Source organism: Acomys russatus, chromosome X (genome assembly GCF_903995435.1).
Source record: "Acomys russatus chromosome X, mAcoRus1.1, whole genome shotgun sequence".
NCBI classification, from domain to species: domain Eukaryota; kingdom Metazoa; phylum Chordata; class Mammalia; order Rodentia; family Muridae; genus Acomys; species Acomys russatus.
The window spans coordinates 54,160,672-54,176,566 of NC_067169.1; the positions used below are offsets into that span (position 1 = coordinate 54,160,672).

A 15,895-nucleotide genomic window follows, 5' to 3' on the forward strand; every position below is an offset into this window, starting at 1 on the left:
TTCATTCATCTATACATATTTTACAGTTGTTTTTGCTATTCTGAAATACAAAAGCCAGAATCATTGGGAGTGCAATAAGTATTGATTGAGTCTACAGATCCCTTTGATGGTTTTTTTTTTTCTTTTTCTTTTTCTTTTTTTTTTTTTTTCCCTTTCGTTTTTCGAGACTGGCTTTCTCTGTGTAGCTGTGGCTGTCCTTGACTCGCTTTGTAGACCAGGCTGGCCTTGAACTCACTGTGATCCACCTGCTTCTGCCTCCCAAGGGCTGGGATTAAAGGTGTGTGCCACCACCACCTGGCATTACAGATCCCTTTGAATGGTGCAAACATTTTAACAATATTAAACGTTCTAGTCATGGCAATTATCTTAGACCACTCTGTTATTATAACAAAATTCCTAGGCTGCATAAGTCATGAATAATAAAGATCAATTTAACTCGCAGTTCTGGAAGCAGAGGCATTCAAGAGTGTGCTGGCCAGCATCTTCTCAGTGTTAAGTCATAGGAGAGCTGTCGATCAGGAAACACCTATTTGCCCAAAGGAATACATGCATAGGAGCAATCAAGGATGAGGTCTAGGCTCATTTTATAGTAACCACTTGAAATCCAAGAAATTGGCCAGTCTCTTGAAAATTCATTACATCCTCTTGAAGATACCACTTGTCAACATCAAGACTGAAAATGACAATTGCTGGGAGTAAACCATGTATTTAAACTATAACATCAAGTTTGGTGTAGTGGTACACACCGTTAATCCCAGGGCTGAGGCAGAGGCAGGCAGATCCAGCTTTGTCTACGTAGTAAGTTCCAAGCTAGCCAGGGCTGCATGGTGAGACCCTGCCTCAAACAAAAACAATAAACAAACCAAAACATACAACCCCAACGAACAAAGGGTATCTTTGCATTTGATTGTATTTTATTTAATTTCTCTCATTAATGTTTTTCCATTTTTAGAGTCATTCATCGCATTGTTTTTAATTTCATTAAGTGTCTAATTCTGTTGGATAGTATTAAAAGTGGAATTTTGAAATTTTCCTTTTCATAAATTTATTGTTACTGTACAGCAGTTCAACTGACTTTCTTTCTTTTTCTACTTATTTTTTTTATTAATTTATTCTTGTTATATCTCAATGATCATCCCATCCCTTGTATCCTCCCATTCTTCCCTCCCTCCCATTTTCCCATTATTCCCCTCCCCTATGACTGTTCCTGAGGGGGATTACCTCCCCCTGTATATGCTCATAGGGTATCAAGTCTCTTCTTGGTAACCTGCTGTCCTTCCTCTGAGTGCCACCAGGTCTCCCCCTCCAGGGGACATGGTCAAATGTGAGACACCAGAGTACGTGAGAAAGTCATATCCCAGTCTCCACTCAACTGTGGAGAATGTTCTGACCATTGGCTAGATCTGGGTAGGGGTTTAAAGTTTACCGCCTGTATTGTCCTTGGCTGGTGCCTTAGTTTGAGCGGGACCCCTGGGCCCAAATCTGCCTATCATAATGTTCTACTTGTAGGTTTCTAGGACCCTCTGGATCCTTCTACTTTGCTATTCTCCAATGCTTCTCTCATCTAGAGTCCCAATAGGATGTCCTCCCCTCTGTCCCAGTTTCCTGGTAAGTGAAGGCTTTCGTGGGACATGCCCCTTGGGCTAGTATGCAGATATAAGTGAGTCTTTCTGCTTCTGGGTTAACTCACTCATGATCATTTCTAGCTCAATCCATTTATCCACAAATTTCGAGAATTCCTTGTTTTTAATAGCTGAGTAGTATTCCATAGTGTATATGTACCACAGTTTCTTTATCCATTCTTCTACTGAGGGACACTTAGGCTGTTTCCATGTTCTGGTTATTATGAATAAGGCTGCTATGAACATGGTTGAGCAAATTTTCTTGTCGTGTGCTGGAGCATCTTCTGGGTATATTCCAAGGAGTGGAATAGCTGGGTCTTGAGGAAGCCCTATTCCCAGTTTTCTAAGATAGCACCAGATAGATTTCCAAAGTGGCTGTACTAGTTTGCATTCCCACCAGCAATGAAGGAGTGTTCCTCTCTCCCCACATCCTCGCCAGCATGTGGTGTCACTTGAATTTTTGATCTTAGCCATTCTGATGGGTGTAAGATGGAATCTCACAGTTGTTTTGATTTGCATTTCCCTGATGACTAAGGAGGTTGAGCATTTCTTTAAGTGTTTCTCAACCATTTGATATTCCTCTGTTGAGAATTCTCTCTTTAGTTCCAGGTCCCATTTCTCAATTGGGTTATTTGGTTTGGTGGTGTTTAATTTCTTGAGTTCTTTATATATTTTGGATATTAGACCTTTGTCAGATGTAGGGTTGGTGAAGATCTTTTCCCAGTCTGTAGGCTGTCGCTTTGTTCTCTTGACAGTGTCTCTTGCCTTACAGAAGCTTCTCAGCCTCCTGAGGTCCCATTTATTAATTGTTGACATTAAGGCCTGGGCTGTTGGTGTTCTGTTCAGGAAGTTGTCTCCTGTGCCAATATGTTCCAGGCTCCTCCCCACTTTTTCTTCTAAGTGACTTAGTGTCTCTGGTTTTATGTTGAGGTCTTTAATCCACTTCAACTGACTTTCTAAAATTATTTATTTTGATTTTATGTGCATTGGTGTTTTGCCTGCATGTATGTCTGTGTGACAGTGTCAGATTCCCTGTAATAGGAGTACAGAGAGCTATAAGCTGCCATGTTGGTGCTGGAAATTGAACCAAGGTCCTCTGGAAGAGCAGCCAGTGCTTTTAACTGTTGAGCTATCTCTCCAGTCCCTCAACTGACTTTTAAAATACGTTTTCTTAACTGAGTGTGGTGGCTCACACCTTTAATCCCAGCACCCAGGGAGGCAGAGGGAGGTGGATTTCTGTGAGTTCAAGGCCAGCCTGATCTACATAGTGAGTTCAGGATAGCCAAAGCTACACAGAAAAACCCTGTCTCAAAAAGAAAACCCAAAAACCAAAACAAATAAAACACTTTTTTTGATTGTACAGAGTATGGGTAATATATTAATCTTTTGTTTACTGCTGTTCCAATATTAAATTCTTAAAATTTCTATGTGCTGATTAAAATCACGCTGTTAGTTTACTGAGCATGCTAGGAAAGGTTACAGAGCTCAAATGATGTATCAACAATTTGCTTTATAAATACATAATTTTTTACACAAGTTATTATTCGTATTATTTTTTGCATTTTAAATATCCACTTGTAGCAATTCTACTAAAAATGAAATTCATCTAGAAATCAAGTTGAAGGGTAACATTTGCTTAGTTGAAAATATTAGCAAATGAAGCTGGCCTGACTCACCACACAGATTCGATATTGACCCTAGGGCCTTGTACATGTGACAACTATTACGCCACTGAGCCACCCAAGCTCCCTCTCTCTTCTCCTTTATTTTACTTAATTTTTTTATTTATCTGGTTTTTTGAGACAGGGTCTCTCTGTGTAGCCTTGGTTGTCCTAGAACTCGCTTTGTAGACCAGGCTGACCTCGAACTCACAGTGATCCATTTGCCTCTGCCTCCTGAGTGCTGGGATTAAAGGGGTGCGCCAAGACACCCGACTTTCTTTAACATTTTTTTGTAGAATTTATGAAGGCTGTATTCCCATTTCCCCTTCTCTTCTCATCAGCGTTTCCCATGGTCCCCCCCCCTTCTTAAAGTCATGACCTCTTATTCTTTAATCGCGCGCGCACACACACACACACACACACACACACACACACACACACACACACACACACACACACACACACACACACCCCTTGCTGGGTTCACTTCATGTTCCAATTCAACATCTTTACATCTATTAAGGACCTCTGACGAGAAACTATGATTTTTCCTAGGAGTGGAATAGAAACATGCCTCCAAAATAGGATGGTGCCAACATCCCAAAATTGTATCCATGCTAATCCAGTCTGACTTGAAATGCATTCAGTAGAGGCTACCTACAAGGCCTGGAGCACTACAAAGGGCTGTATCCACCTAAAGTCCTACTATACCTAATATCACACTACCCACCTACCTAGCTCCTTAATTCGCATGGCTGTAAGTCTATAGCACAAATATGGTCTTATAGAGCCATCTAGTGGCCAAATAGCAGAATGCCAGATTATTTTGCTGGTGTCTGGAAGGTAGAATAACTAGCTAGAATGCTAAGAGCAGGTATGATTGCAGGATATTGGGCCAGCACCACGCTTAGCACACTCCAAGGAAACACTTGGATTTTGCCCCAGGATACAAGATTTGAACGCTGAGGCCTGAAAATGAGAATACTGCTAGATTAGTGTTACTCAAGTCTTTTATTTATTTTTTTTAAAGATTTATTTATTTATTATTATATATACAGTGCTCTGCTTGCATGTACTCCTGCAAGCCAGAAGAGGGCGCCATATCACATTACAGATGGTTATGAGCCACCATGTGGTTGCTGGGAATTGAACTCAGGACCTTTGGAAGAGCAGGCAGAGCTCTTAACCACTGAGCCATCTCTCCAGCCCCTCAAGTCTTTTATTTGTTTGAATATCTTTTGACATTGAATTTCCAAGAGACACTTTCTATTCATTTCTATTTTTCTTATTTTTTGTTGTTTTGTTCTGTTTTTGTTTTTTGAGACAGGGTTTCTCTGTGTAGCCCTGGCTGTCTGGGACTAGTTTTGGTAGAGCAGACTGGTCTTGAACTCACAGTGATCCGCCTGCCTCTGCCTCCCCAAGTGATGATTACTTCTAAGGCCATGTGCAGTTGGGTGGATGGGGCCATTGAGTCTTGGGAGGAAGGGGCTCTCCACCTCTAGTGCCATGACCATAGGCCTAACTGGTAAGTTCTGTAACTCTGACTTACTACAGCCTTACTTCACATAAATTAGAGGATTAGTCAGACCTAAGCCAACACAAATGTGTTCGTGATGGAAGACATGGCCTACGATGAGAAGTGTGAGGCTGCCCAAAGTCTGTGTGGGTGATTTAGCAGGCCTTTGCTTCGGTTACAGGGGCCATATCTGAGGCCCATGGCCTAAATCATATCTGTAGCCAAGAACTACCAGTGCTCTTAACCACTAAGCCATCACTTCAGTCCCTTTGTAGCATAACTAGTTGCTTATGTTTTTGTTTTTTCCTTTGGTTTGGTTTTGGGTGTTGCTTTTTTTTGGTTTGGTTCGGTTTTTCGAGACAGGGTTTCTCTGTGTAGACTTGGGTGTCCTGGACACTTTATAAACCATGATGGCCTCGAAATCACAGAGCTCCATCTTCCTCTGCAACCCCGTGGTAAGCCCTTGCAGGCCCTGACATTGGCCTGGCCAAGAGCATCAAAGCCCACACCCACTTCTGTCTTTCTTGACCTCAAGTGTGATTCCCGGTAAACTCTCACTCCCTCCACAGAGCTTGACAAAGATGTCTTCCACTAGGAGAGTGAGGGCTCAGTTATGGAAACTTCGAAACGTCCACTTCTAGAAGTACGCCTTAGAAGGACACCCAACGTGGGCTTGTCCTGTATCAAAGATTCGCTGCTCTCCAACTCCAAACAGCTTTTTTTTTTTTTTCTGAGAAAGCTTACTTGCATATTGAACTTTGGGGTATACATTTTTATATAATCTGTATTCTTGATTATGTGTGGTCGTGGGAAGAACAGAATTCTCTCTTCTAGAGTACATAGACTTTGATTTTTTCGTAGGGGGACACAGAATTTCTCTGCAGCTTCTGCAGCCTACATCGACTTTCAGGGTGACGGCCACTGCTGGCAGGGGCTGACCCAGGCACTGGGCATCCAAACTGCTCTGGCCTATCTGAGCTCTGGCTCAGGCACCCTCGGGTAACGTTTTCCCCCAGAGCTTTCTGGTTCTCTAAGAAAGAAACTGCTCCCTCCACCTTCATTACACTGCACCAGACAGACAGAGACAGAGCAAGGGCCCCAGACAATGTCATGGAACTGCCCATTAAATTCTGCTGGGCTTTTCCTTTATCACCTCGGAATCTACTATGGCTGCCATGAATGAAACCCAGGCTGAGTTCCTAATGACAAGGCCACCTTCACCTGCTCCACAGTTTTTCTTGTTGGTGTTTTTGTTCTGGTTACATTCATCACTGTCCTTGCTTGACTTTCAGCCCTTGTCCTCCTCAGGAAAAGGTCATAGCCCATGAGGAAAGAGGATTTTCCTGAGGTAAAGGGACATTTGGCTTCCCCAATGAAAACCCTCCATTTCACTTTTACAACACAAATAGCAGCTGCAAACCACAAGAATTGCAAGGGCCTCCATTTCTACTATTTTAAATGAGCCTTTATGTTCGTTGAGCTTTTTCTCTGTGCCTGTTAATGTTTTAACGATTTCTAGGGCTGCTGTGAAATCAGTCAGCTTATGTTTCTTAAATGTCCCTGGGGAGAGAGAGAGGACCTTGAACTTCCTCTTCTACCTGATCCTCCACCTCTTTGCTGTCCCCATCCTGGGAGGGTTGGGTTGGTGGGGTTGGGTGGGACCTGTCTTGCCCATGACCAAACCACGCCCCCAATCCTGCTTTAAGCCTGAGACCAGAGCACCCCGGGGCCCCAACCCTCTCCAGGCTCTTGTGGAACATCTCAGTGCCTGTCACCATGGTGCGAGGGTTCTCGCTATGTGCCAGCAACTCTCACTCATCTCCCTTCTCCAGGGAGCACACTGGAGTACCCTCCAGTGTACCTGTCACCATTGTGCACCGGCCAGGCATTCAGTAAAGTGACTCTCCAGGGGAGCAGAAAGGGCTTCTCCAGGTCCCGGGTGGGCACTGGGCGGTAGGTGTCCAGGGCGGCGTCCTGCAGCTTCTGCACTGACTTCACCCCTCGCTCAGGATCACGTTGCTCACGGGCACGGAGAGCAGAGCCTATGGTGACTGGTGTCTCCTTTATAACCAAACTCCCGCATCTCCAGTTCTACAAGGCGTCTGCTGGGTGCTCCACCCTAATCTGTTGGGGCAGGCAGCAGTAAGTGCTCTCGGGTCTGGAGCATGGGGCTGTCCTTAGCTGCCACCACCCAGATGCAGCCATCCAGAGGGGCAGTGCCTGTGATCCTATCCTTAACCTAATCTGCAGGACCCGGGCAGTCTCTGTGCAGGGCGGGCATAGTGTCGGGCAGCAGTGCCACACTCACCGGAGCTGTGTGATACCGGCAGCTCTGGCAGCTCGCGCCTCTGGGGCATTGTCTTGCCTCCTCTTACTTGTTGAACTTGGCTCCACCTCCCTGGGCTAGAATTCTCATGATGGCCGCGGCCAGGGTGGTCTTGCGGAGGTGCACATGGCCGACGCTACCCGCTTTCACCTGGGGCTCGTCGTCTATGTAAGTAGTTCTTTTTGGCCTCTACGGCTAGGGCGTGACGCGAGAAGGGCGGCGGTGGCGCCGGGGCCTTCGGGGTCCGCAGGGGACCTTGCAGAAATGGGGTGGGGCAGGCACGAAGACCGCCCAAGCGGCTCGTCCTTCATAAAAGGGTGGCGGCCGCCATTGTGGTAGTACTAATTGCCTGAGAAGGAGAACTAAGCATCTGGATCCAGTGCGTGCAGGTAAGGACTCGCACTTGAAACTTCAGGTCACTTCCGCCCACTTTTTTTTTTTTTTTTTTTTTTTTTTTTTTTTACTTTTTAAGCCAGAGTCCCATTGAGTACCGCTATCTGGCTGTCTGGCTGGAGCTCAAGACCAAGGTGGCTTTGCACTCACAGAATTAAGGGTGCGTACTGCCAGTCCCAGCTTGAATGTACACTTTTCATTAACTCGTTTTTCTTCTTGTTGTTGTTGTTTGTTTTTGGTTCTTCGAGACAGGGTTTCTCTGTGTACCTTGACTGTCCCGGAGTCGCTTTGTAGAGAAGGCAGGCCTTGAACTCACAGCGGTGCCCCGGCCTCTGCTTCCCGAGTGCTCGGCTAACTAGAGTTTTAGTGGAGCTCTTGGCACTAAAAACATTGAGCCCTTTCAACTCTCTTTTCAGAGATGTTCGGTGTCTGATGACAAAGCCTCTAACTCATGCTTCTGTGTGACTCTGCCACCATTCAGAGCTGTACTCAACCTATTCTCCGCTTAACCTCCGCTCTGAGGCACGTGAAACTCTAATGACGGTGAGTTAAAATGTCCTATTTCTTCTGAGACCATTAACTCAAAAAATGTATTACCCTTCGTGGGCTTATAGATTCGCTGTTACTGGAGAGCTTGAACCGGAGCTGGTCTTTGGAAGAGCATTTTCAATCTTTGACAATCTCATAGGCATATATATATATATTGCACTTTGCTTGCTCTCCCCACACTTTTTTGATTTCCCTCCCACCATTGTCAGCCCCTTGATCCTTATTAAAAAAAAAAAAAAAAAAAAAAAACCTCACATTTACAAGTTTTATTTTCTTTAGTGTTTAACAGTTTAACTTGGGCATCTGTGTGACTTTGAGTTTGAAATGGTCAGATACTGGTGGGTCCATTACTGTATATATGTGGGTTCGCCCTCCCTACCCTATCCTCCCTCCCTCCCATAATCCTTTAGTTGCCAATAGTGTAGTGGTAGGGCCTCATGGGCTTCTTGGAGTTGGGCCAATACTGCTTTTCCAAAGACGGTAAGGTTTAACATGGCTGACTGGGACACCTCCCTCACGCAGACCCCTCTGTCTCTTTATGGATCAGCCCTGTAGATGGGGCTCTCCAGCCCCATAGATGAGGCTTTGGTTTTCATTGTGTGGATGCCAGGAGAACTGATTTAAGGTAAAGCAATGTTGCCTCTCTGGCCCATTGGAAGGAAACGGAGGCCCTATGTGGTTGGCACACACCTACAGGATAGCTGTGGCTGACGAAAGGCACGTCTAACTATAGACCTCTTTTACACAGTACCAACTTTCCTATGAGGATTTCTTTTCTCATGAGGGGCACTTTCATCCTTTAGGATTCTAGAACTATCAGAGGCCCTTTCCTTTACTCAAGGGCCTATTTGACAGCATGGGCTTTCTTTTCCTCAGTCATACCGTTACTCCTACCCACTCTGTCCTTAATTATATTTTGCATCTCGTGGTTCTATTGTGATTTGTGTTGTCAGTATCCTTCACCCAAACAACTTGAGCTATGAGAAATGTGGCCCCAAATCACCCACCAAACAGGGTGACTAAAGTATTTGGGTTTTTTGTTCATTTGCTTGCTTTGGTTCTTAGACAGGGTTTCTATGTAGCCTTGGCTGTCCTGCACTTGCTTTGTATAGCAAGCTCACCTGGAACTGATTCTGCCTCCTGAGTGCCTAAATTAAAGGTGTGGGCCACCATGGGTCAGTTTTTGTGTTCTTAAGGAAAACAACTGGCTAGGCCTGGGTGTACAGGTTTTTAATTCTAGCATCCATGAGTTGGAGGCAGGTGGATCTACATGGTAATGAGGCCAGCCATATACAGTGATGCCCATTATATACAAGATTAAAACTGAACAGAGTTAGAAACTATCATAAGGAAACTAGGCTTGGTGGTGCAAACCTGTAATCCTGACACAGGAGGATCAGGAGCTCAGAGTCATTCTGGCTTCATAGGGACTTGGAGGCTCACTAGCTCTGGCTATGTGAAATCTTGCCTTTAAAAAAAAGGGGGGGAAGGTGGGAAGTGGTGGTAGTGGAAAGATGGCTCAGTAGTGCATTTCTATTCCAGAGGACTTATGTTATTTTCCTGCAATCCACCAAGTGTTGACTGTAACTTCAGTTCTTTTGGCTCTACCACCCTCTTCTGGCCACACAAGGGTACAACAGCCACACCTGATTTATAGACATACATGCAGACAAAACACTCATACACACAAAATTTAAGAAAATTATCGTATACAGTACATGGTGTTTTCAAAGCACAGTATTTTATTTGACAAAAAACTACCCTCACCACCTCCCTCCGACTCCCTCCACCTCCCACCCCCACCCCTCGGTTCATTGTGACTTATTGATGGTCACTTTTTTTGTCTTCAAAACACCCAAGAGTCAAGAGAAGTTTGCATTCCACATCAGTTCAGGAGTCCAACTGTGTCCCATGTGTACAGCACTCTTTCGCAGATGGTGGGAAGGCAATGCCACTGTCTTTAACAACAACAGATTTGGTTGTAAGTTCGTTTTTGGGACCAAAGCAGATGATGATAGGATGTCTTTATCTTTGTTTAATTGGGAGTCATGGTGATGGCAGAAACTGTGAAAGGAAGGCTGTTAGTTACTTTTTTCCTTTGTACTTTCCAGAAAAGTAGCCCCATCCCTACAAGCTAATATTAGTAACACCTCAACTGAGTCTGATGTCCAATTTAGTTTTAATGAAAAAGAAAAAAACAAACAAACTTTAAAAACTCCCAGACCTCTTCAACCTGGCTCCATCAACTTTTCTGTTTCCTTCTCAATTTGTGGCTGTCATCACTGCCTTGCTAAATGAAGTCTAGATACTTTGAAAGTATGCATGATTTACAATACATTGTGACCATAGGCTTAAGGCAACTTAGATAAAGAGGTCACACTGATTGAATTAATAGATTTTGTTCCCATCTAAGTCAAGGCTTAGCTGATAGCCATTAGATAAAAATACATTACATTTAACTCTTCAACAGTGTTTGGTTGTTTGGAACTGCTTTGAAGTCAAGAAAAAGCAGTCCCCAATTTAGGGTCCAGATAGCAATAATGTTGGTTCGAAGACCAATTGAGAGCAAGGGTAAGCTGCCCTTTAGACATAGCTTTGACCGTTTCCTTCACTCGTCCTCCAGTCCCACCCTCTGAGTGAAAGAAAAACCAAAATGATCAAAGCAGTCGGTCCTCCTTGTAGAAGGCATCTGTTTTCAAGTTCTTTTGATTTGGCCTTTCTTTCCTCCAATTTTTCCAATTGTTTTCAATTTTATTATTCAATTTTATGCAAGCATGTTATCTTCATCCACTGGCATGTTTCTACCACAGCAAGCCTTGAGGAGAGCATTTCTAAAGTCCCTGTGTGCTGCCCGACTATGACAGACCTATTCAGACACTTCACAAGCTTTAGCGTGGAAGATACAAAGCTGAAGCCAGACAAAATGTGCCAATGTATTTCAAAGCCTGCTGTGCCTCAAAAATGGGTTTGTCTCCCCCAGGATAATACTAAGGAGACTGAGGTTATGGAGCAAGGTGGCTGTCATCCCTCCTGACCAGTAGTGGTCACAGTCATAGGTCTAAAAACTTGGAAGACTTCTTTTTGTGCGGAGGGCTCCTGCAACTTTAAGAGCAGGCTTGCCACAAACCCAGCTTCTGGTTCATTGCAGTGGCCAAAGCAGAGGTGAGGGTGAGGGCTCGTGCTATAAGTTATCTGGGGACCGAGTTGTGCCAGTTCCTCAAATCAGACCCCAAAGTTCAGCAGCTCCCTGCGGAAGCTATGCCTGTTTGCTTTTCTTCCCTTTCTTTTCTTTCTTTCTACCATGGGTCAGGAGCCAAATAAAGGCCTAAGAGCCTTGTGTGCAAATACCTGTGGAGTAGATGCATAAGGGAAGCAAGTGAGTGAATAGTAACCTTCCTCCTATATTCTAACCAGAGGCTGTGAAAAGCAAGAGTCTTCCAGTCTAGAAAACGCTTGCGCTAACTAATATTTCGCCTTAATAAAGAGCATCAGTCTGATTTTTAAGACACCCTGTAAGTCACACCACGTGCCTTTTGGAACAGATGTGTTTCATTTAGCTTCCAGTAGCATCCTCTACATTATGTGTAGTTCAAGAGGTAGAGAACCACAGTTACTCCCACTCTACCAAGCATGTCCATGAGAAGGAGAGCTATATATTTTTTAAACTCCTTCTCACCATGTTGAGGTTTTTTCAGCTAGAGTGAGAGCTGTAGTGTCTTATGTGCTACTGAGGTAAATAAAGTATACATTGGGTTATGTCCTTTAATGTCTTCCTTGTTTTCAGCACTAAGAACTGCCCTTTATTTAGACTTAAGCTTTGCTTTTGTTTTTTAAGATTTATCATTATGAATACAATGCTCTGCCTGCATGTACACCTGCAGGCCAGAAGAGGGCATCAGATCACATTATAGATGGTTGTGAGCCACCACGTGATTGCTGGGAATTGAACTCAGGACCTCTGGAAGAGCAGTCTGTGCTCTTAACCTCTGAGCCATCTCTCTAGCTCTGTACTTAAATTTGATGATTGTGTTAGTATTCTTATTGCTCACATGTCTCCTTGATTCTGAGCCAGGCAATGAGCAAATACCTTTCAAATCATTGATTCATCTTGATTCTCCTTGGAAACACTTCAACTGTAAGCAAAGGAGAATATAACTAATTATAGGGCGGACCTTAAGTCCCCCTTATCCTTCCTCCAAGGTAGGGCCAATGAGCAAATGACCTTTGGGGCTTCCTTAGCCAGAATGAATCTTGGCCTTTGTTTGGTTTTCAAAATCTTTAGGTCAAGCCAGTGGGTCTTCTAGACCAGACCTATTTGATTAATTCATCAAACATAACACCACCTTCAGGCAAAGAGCCACTAAAATATGATTTGCCCAGCAATCAGATCTATTCTCCAAGCTGGGCATTGCTTCGCACATCTGTAATCTCAGCACATGAGAGGCTGTGGCAGGAGATTCACCAATTAGAACCAGCCTGGACTGTATGGTATGAGGCCATGTCTTGGTGTCTCCTCTTCAGCCATGATCTCTGATCTGTACTAGGTCCACCTCACATTTTAGTTTTAGGACCTATATTAGGATATTCTGTATAAACAGTGTTTTATTAGATAATGTGCTTTGAATGTACAATGCTCTGGTTACTTGGTCCCCAGGCAGCACATGTATTTAGGGAGGGTCTGGACCACATTGAGTATGTAGCATCTGGTGCTTGGGCCCTTTTCTGTCATTCTGGTCCCTGGTATCCATACTATTTGGACCACCTGACTCTGGCCCTTTACTGTAACACCTTTCCTGGAAAGGCATTGGTAATTTATCTCCAGCAGCAGTATTCAACATTTAAGAAACTGGATGGAAAAAGCAGTTTTTTTTTTTAAATCCAACTCTTCAATCAAGCCAGCCAGAAAGTATTTATCCTTCTAGACAGGATAGCCCACTTGGTGCAACATACCGTGTGCTAAATCCATATTTTCTCTATTTTCATTTAATCACTTAAGTTAAATGGAGCTTTGGTCTCGGTCTGTGTGTACTTCATAATGATAGCAGGCAATCTTTGCAAAACACCACAGTAAGATGCACATACTAGGCGAGAAGCATATTCTGAGTAAATGTCAGCCAAGATTAAACTCAAAAAGTAAGCATTGTTCACTGATGAGGCCAACAGTTAGGTCCTGGCTTGATGGAACTGCACACTTCATAAAGCCCCACACACAGATCTTTGTTGTGGGTTAATAAAAATGGTAATGAATGTTTGTGCCCCCAGTTGCCACATCTGGGGATAAAATAATCATTGCTCACTAGGCAAATATTGCATACATATGTATACGTATGGCAGCTTACAAAATATAAATTAATCTTGCACGTAATTTCTTTAAACACACAGAACACCGAGAATGCTTTCTTTGTCTTGCATCCCAATGCCTAGCAAGGGCACTGTTCATAATAAATGATTGTCATCCAGTGTCATATTCATCAGATGCTGAACGCCTCATATATTCACAGGTACTGAGTTACTTTATTTGCACAGTATAATAAATGTGGCAGAATTTTAAAAGCCTGCAAATTAGTGTCAAATAAGAAACTGAATTGTTATATTTATAAGGTACCTCAGAGTTCATAAAAAGCCAACAGTACACATTACTCTGAGCAGTGGGCACAATGAAGTATAAGTTTGCATATCTCTCCAGTGCCCATGAGAGAATATATATGGTAGACAACCAATATTGACATATATATATATATATTCAACAGGCATTTAATTCTTGGTTTGAGATTTATCTCACTGTGTTCCCAGGCTGGCTTCAAGTTTCCGTGCTCAATTGGTCCTGTTGCTTTAGCTGCTTGAGGTCAGAGCATATACTACACACCCAGCTTGTGAACTTTTTATACTATTCTCACGTGGGCCAAAAGTACAATGAGAATTTTGTATACAGACCATGCCTATTTTATAGGCAGTTTTATTTGTATGGAAAATGTGTCATGTCTTCCCTTTCCAAAGTGCCTTATAGTCAAGAAAATACACACGGTCATAACATGACCCAGGGGTATTATTAACTTGCCCTCATCACCAAAGTCTTGACTGATTCAATTGAGCAGTATCTCATCCCTTGCAAATAAATAGTATAGGATGTGAACATTCTAATTTCATGGCAGAGTTACTCAACACAATTTACCTTGCATTTCATGCACCCAAAACAACGCCTGATGCATGAGAGGGAGGAGTTAATATTCATTCACTTGTGCACATGGAGCTGTCTAGTGCTTTAGTTTACAAAGCACTTAGAATGTGCTCTTACATTTTAGTTCTGTGGTACAATGTGTCCCTTTGTTATCCCTAGTGCTGAGCATCGGACTTGGTCAATCATAAGGTGATTACAATAGGGTAATCACTTGCATTTGTGGCATATTTTGTAGTTTAAAGTCAGTTTCCATATGGCTCTTTCCCCCCTGCTACCTGGTATGTTAAATTTTACTGAGAATCACCAAAGTAGCACAAATACATTGGCCTTAAGTATATGGATTATTCATTCAAGCCTTATATGTTTATATAATATTTTTTCCAAAGCATGTTTACTCTTTATTCCTATAGCAATATTTGTACCCATAGCATGTACCACAGCAGAATGCATGGACTAGATAACAGCATTTGTTCATCAACATTCACTTAGAAGTGTCAGCGTGCTTTATGGTTTACAAAGCACATGGGTACACTTTGTTACCTGGAAGTGATCAGTTAAGCATCACATCCATAGCACTCAGCACAGAGAAGGACATTGATGTTATCAGACATAGTCCTTGGCATTTATAGCAGGGCTTGGTCAAGTGCAGGCAATGGGCCAGTGGGCAGTTCTTACCTTTTGAAAAGGTCTTTTCTTTTTAAGAGAATATACAATTGAGAGCAGCGACCCACAAAGTCTCAGGCACTTACAGTAAAACCTCAAATTACATTTTCAGATGCTAACCATGCGTGATTGCCAATGTGCTATGAGCACGATACTTTATTTCTTTCATATCATTTAAGTAACTTCCCTCTTAAAGGGGAAGAGGAGGGCACGGAAAAGACAAGTCTGTTAAATAGTCCCCAGATTCTCTCACCATTAATCCTAAAGGCGGGTGTTAAACCCAGGGAAATGCACCAAACTACTCAGCCACTACTATGAGCAGGGAGTTCATACCTTATACTGTTCCAAACATAATCACTGCTACCATTATTAGAAATTCCATACCCTGCTCACCTAAGCCCAAAGAAGGAAGGTGATGCTGGCTGGCGCTTCTCAGGAGGTTGGCACATCTGCATATTGCTTGTCTAATTCTTCTCACTGGTCTGGAGCAGCTCTTCATATTTTCTCTAGATAGCCTGACATTGGTTCCCCTTAACAGCCTGATGCTTTCCTTCTCTCATCAGCCTAGGGCACCTGATGAGACGCACTGGCTGGATTTTGTTCTCTGTCTCTGTCTCTCTGTCTCTCTGTCTCTCTGTCTCTCTGTCTCTCTCTCTCTCTCTCTCTCTCTCTCTCTCTCTCTCTCTGTCTCTCTCGGAGCAGATGTGAAGAGAAATGGAAGTTGTAGAACATCAAAATTTTAACAAATGGCTAAAATCAGGCTTAAAACAGACCCTTGCACAACACGGTCAATCTAAGAACTTGTTCCTTTACGCCAAATGACAATATGGCAAAGCACAGCTCAAGTACTGCTTGCTTAAATGGAAATCTAAGAAACAGAAAGGAGTCCGAAAATGTCCCAAGAGAAGGGGGATTAACAGTATGAAGGAGCTGGGGTTCTGGGGGGTCTCATCTTCAGACTTTCCCTTGGTATTGGGCCATAGGCCT

The 15,895-nt window shown here is 43.3% G+C and overlaps 1 pseudogene; it reads right to left on the reverse strand.

The window, feature by feature from the left end:
* Positions 1-6,393: 6,393 nt before the first annotated feature.
* On the reverse strand, positions 6,394-7,456 carry LOC127185283 (elongation factor Tu, mitochondrial-like; annotated as a pseudogene).
* Between the last annotated feature and the right edge of the window lie 8,439 nt (positions 7,457-15,895).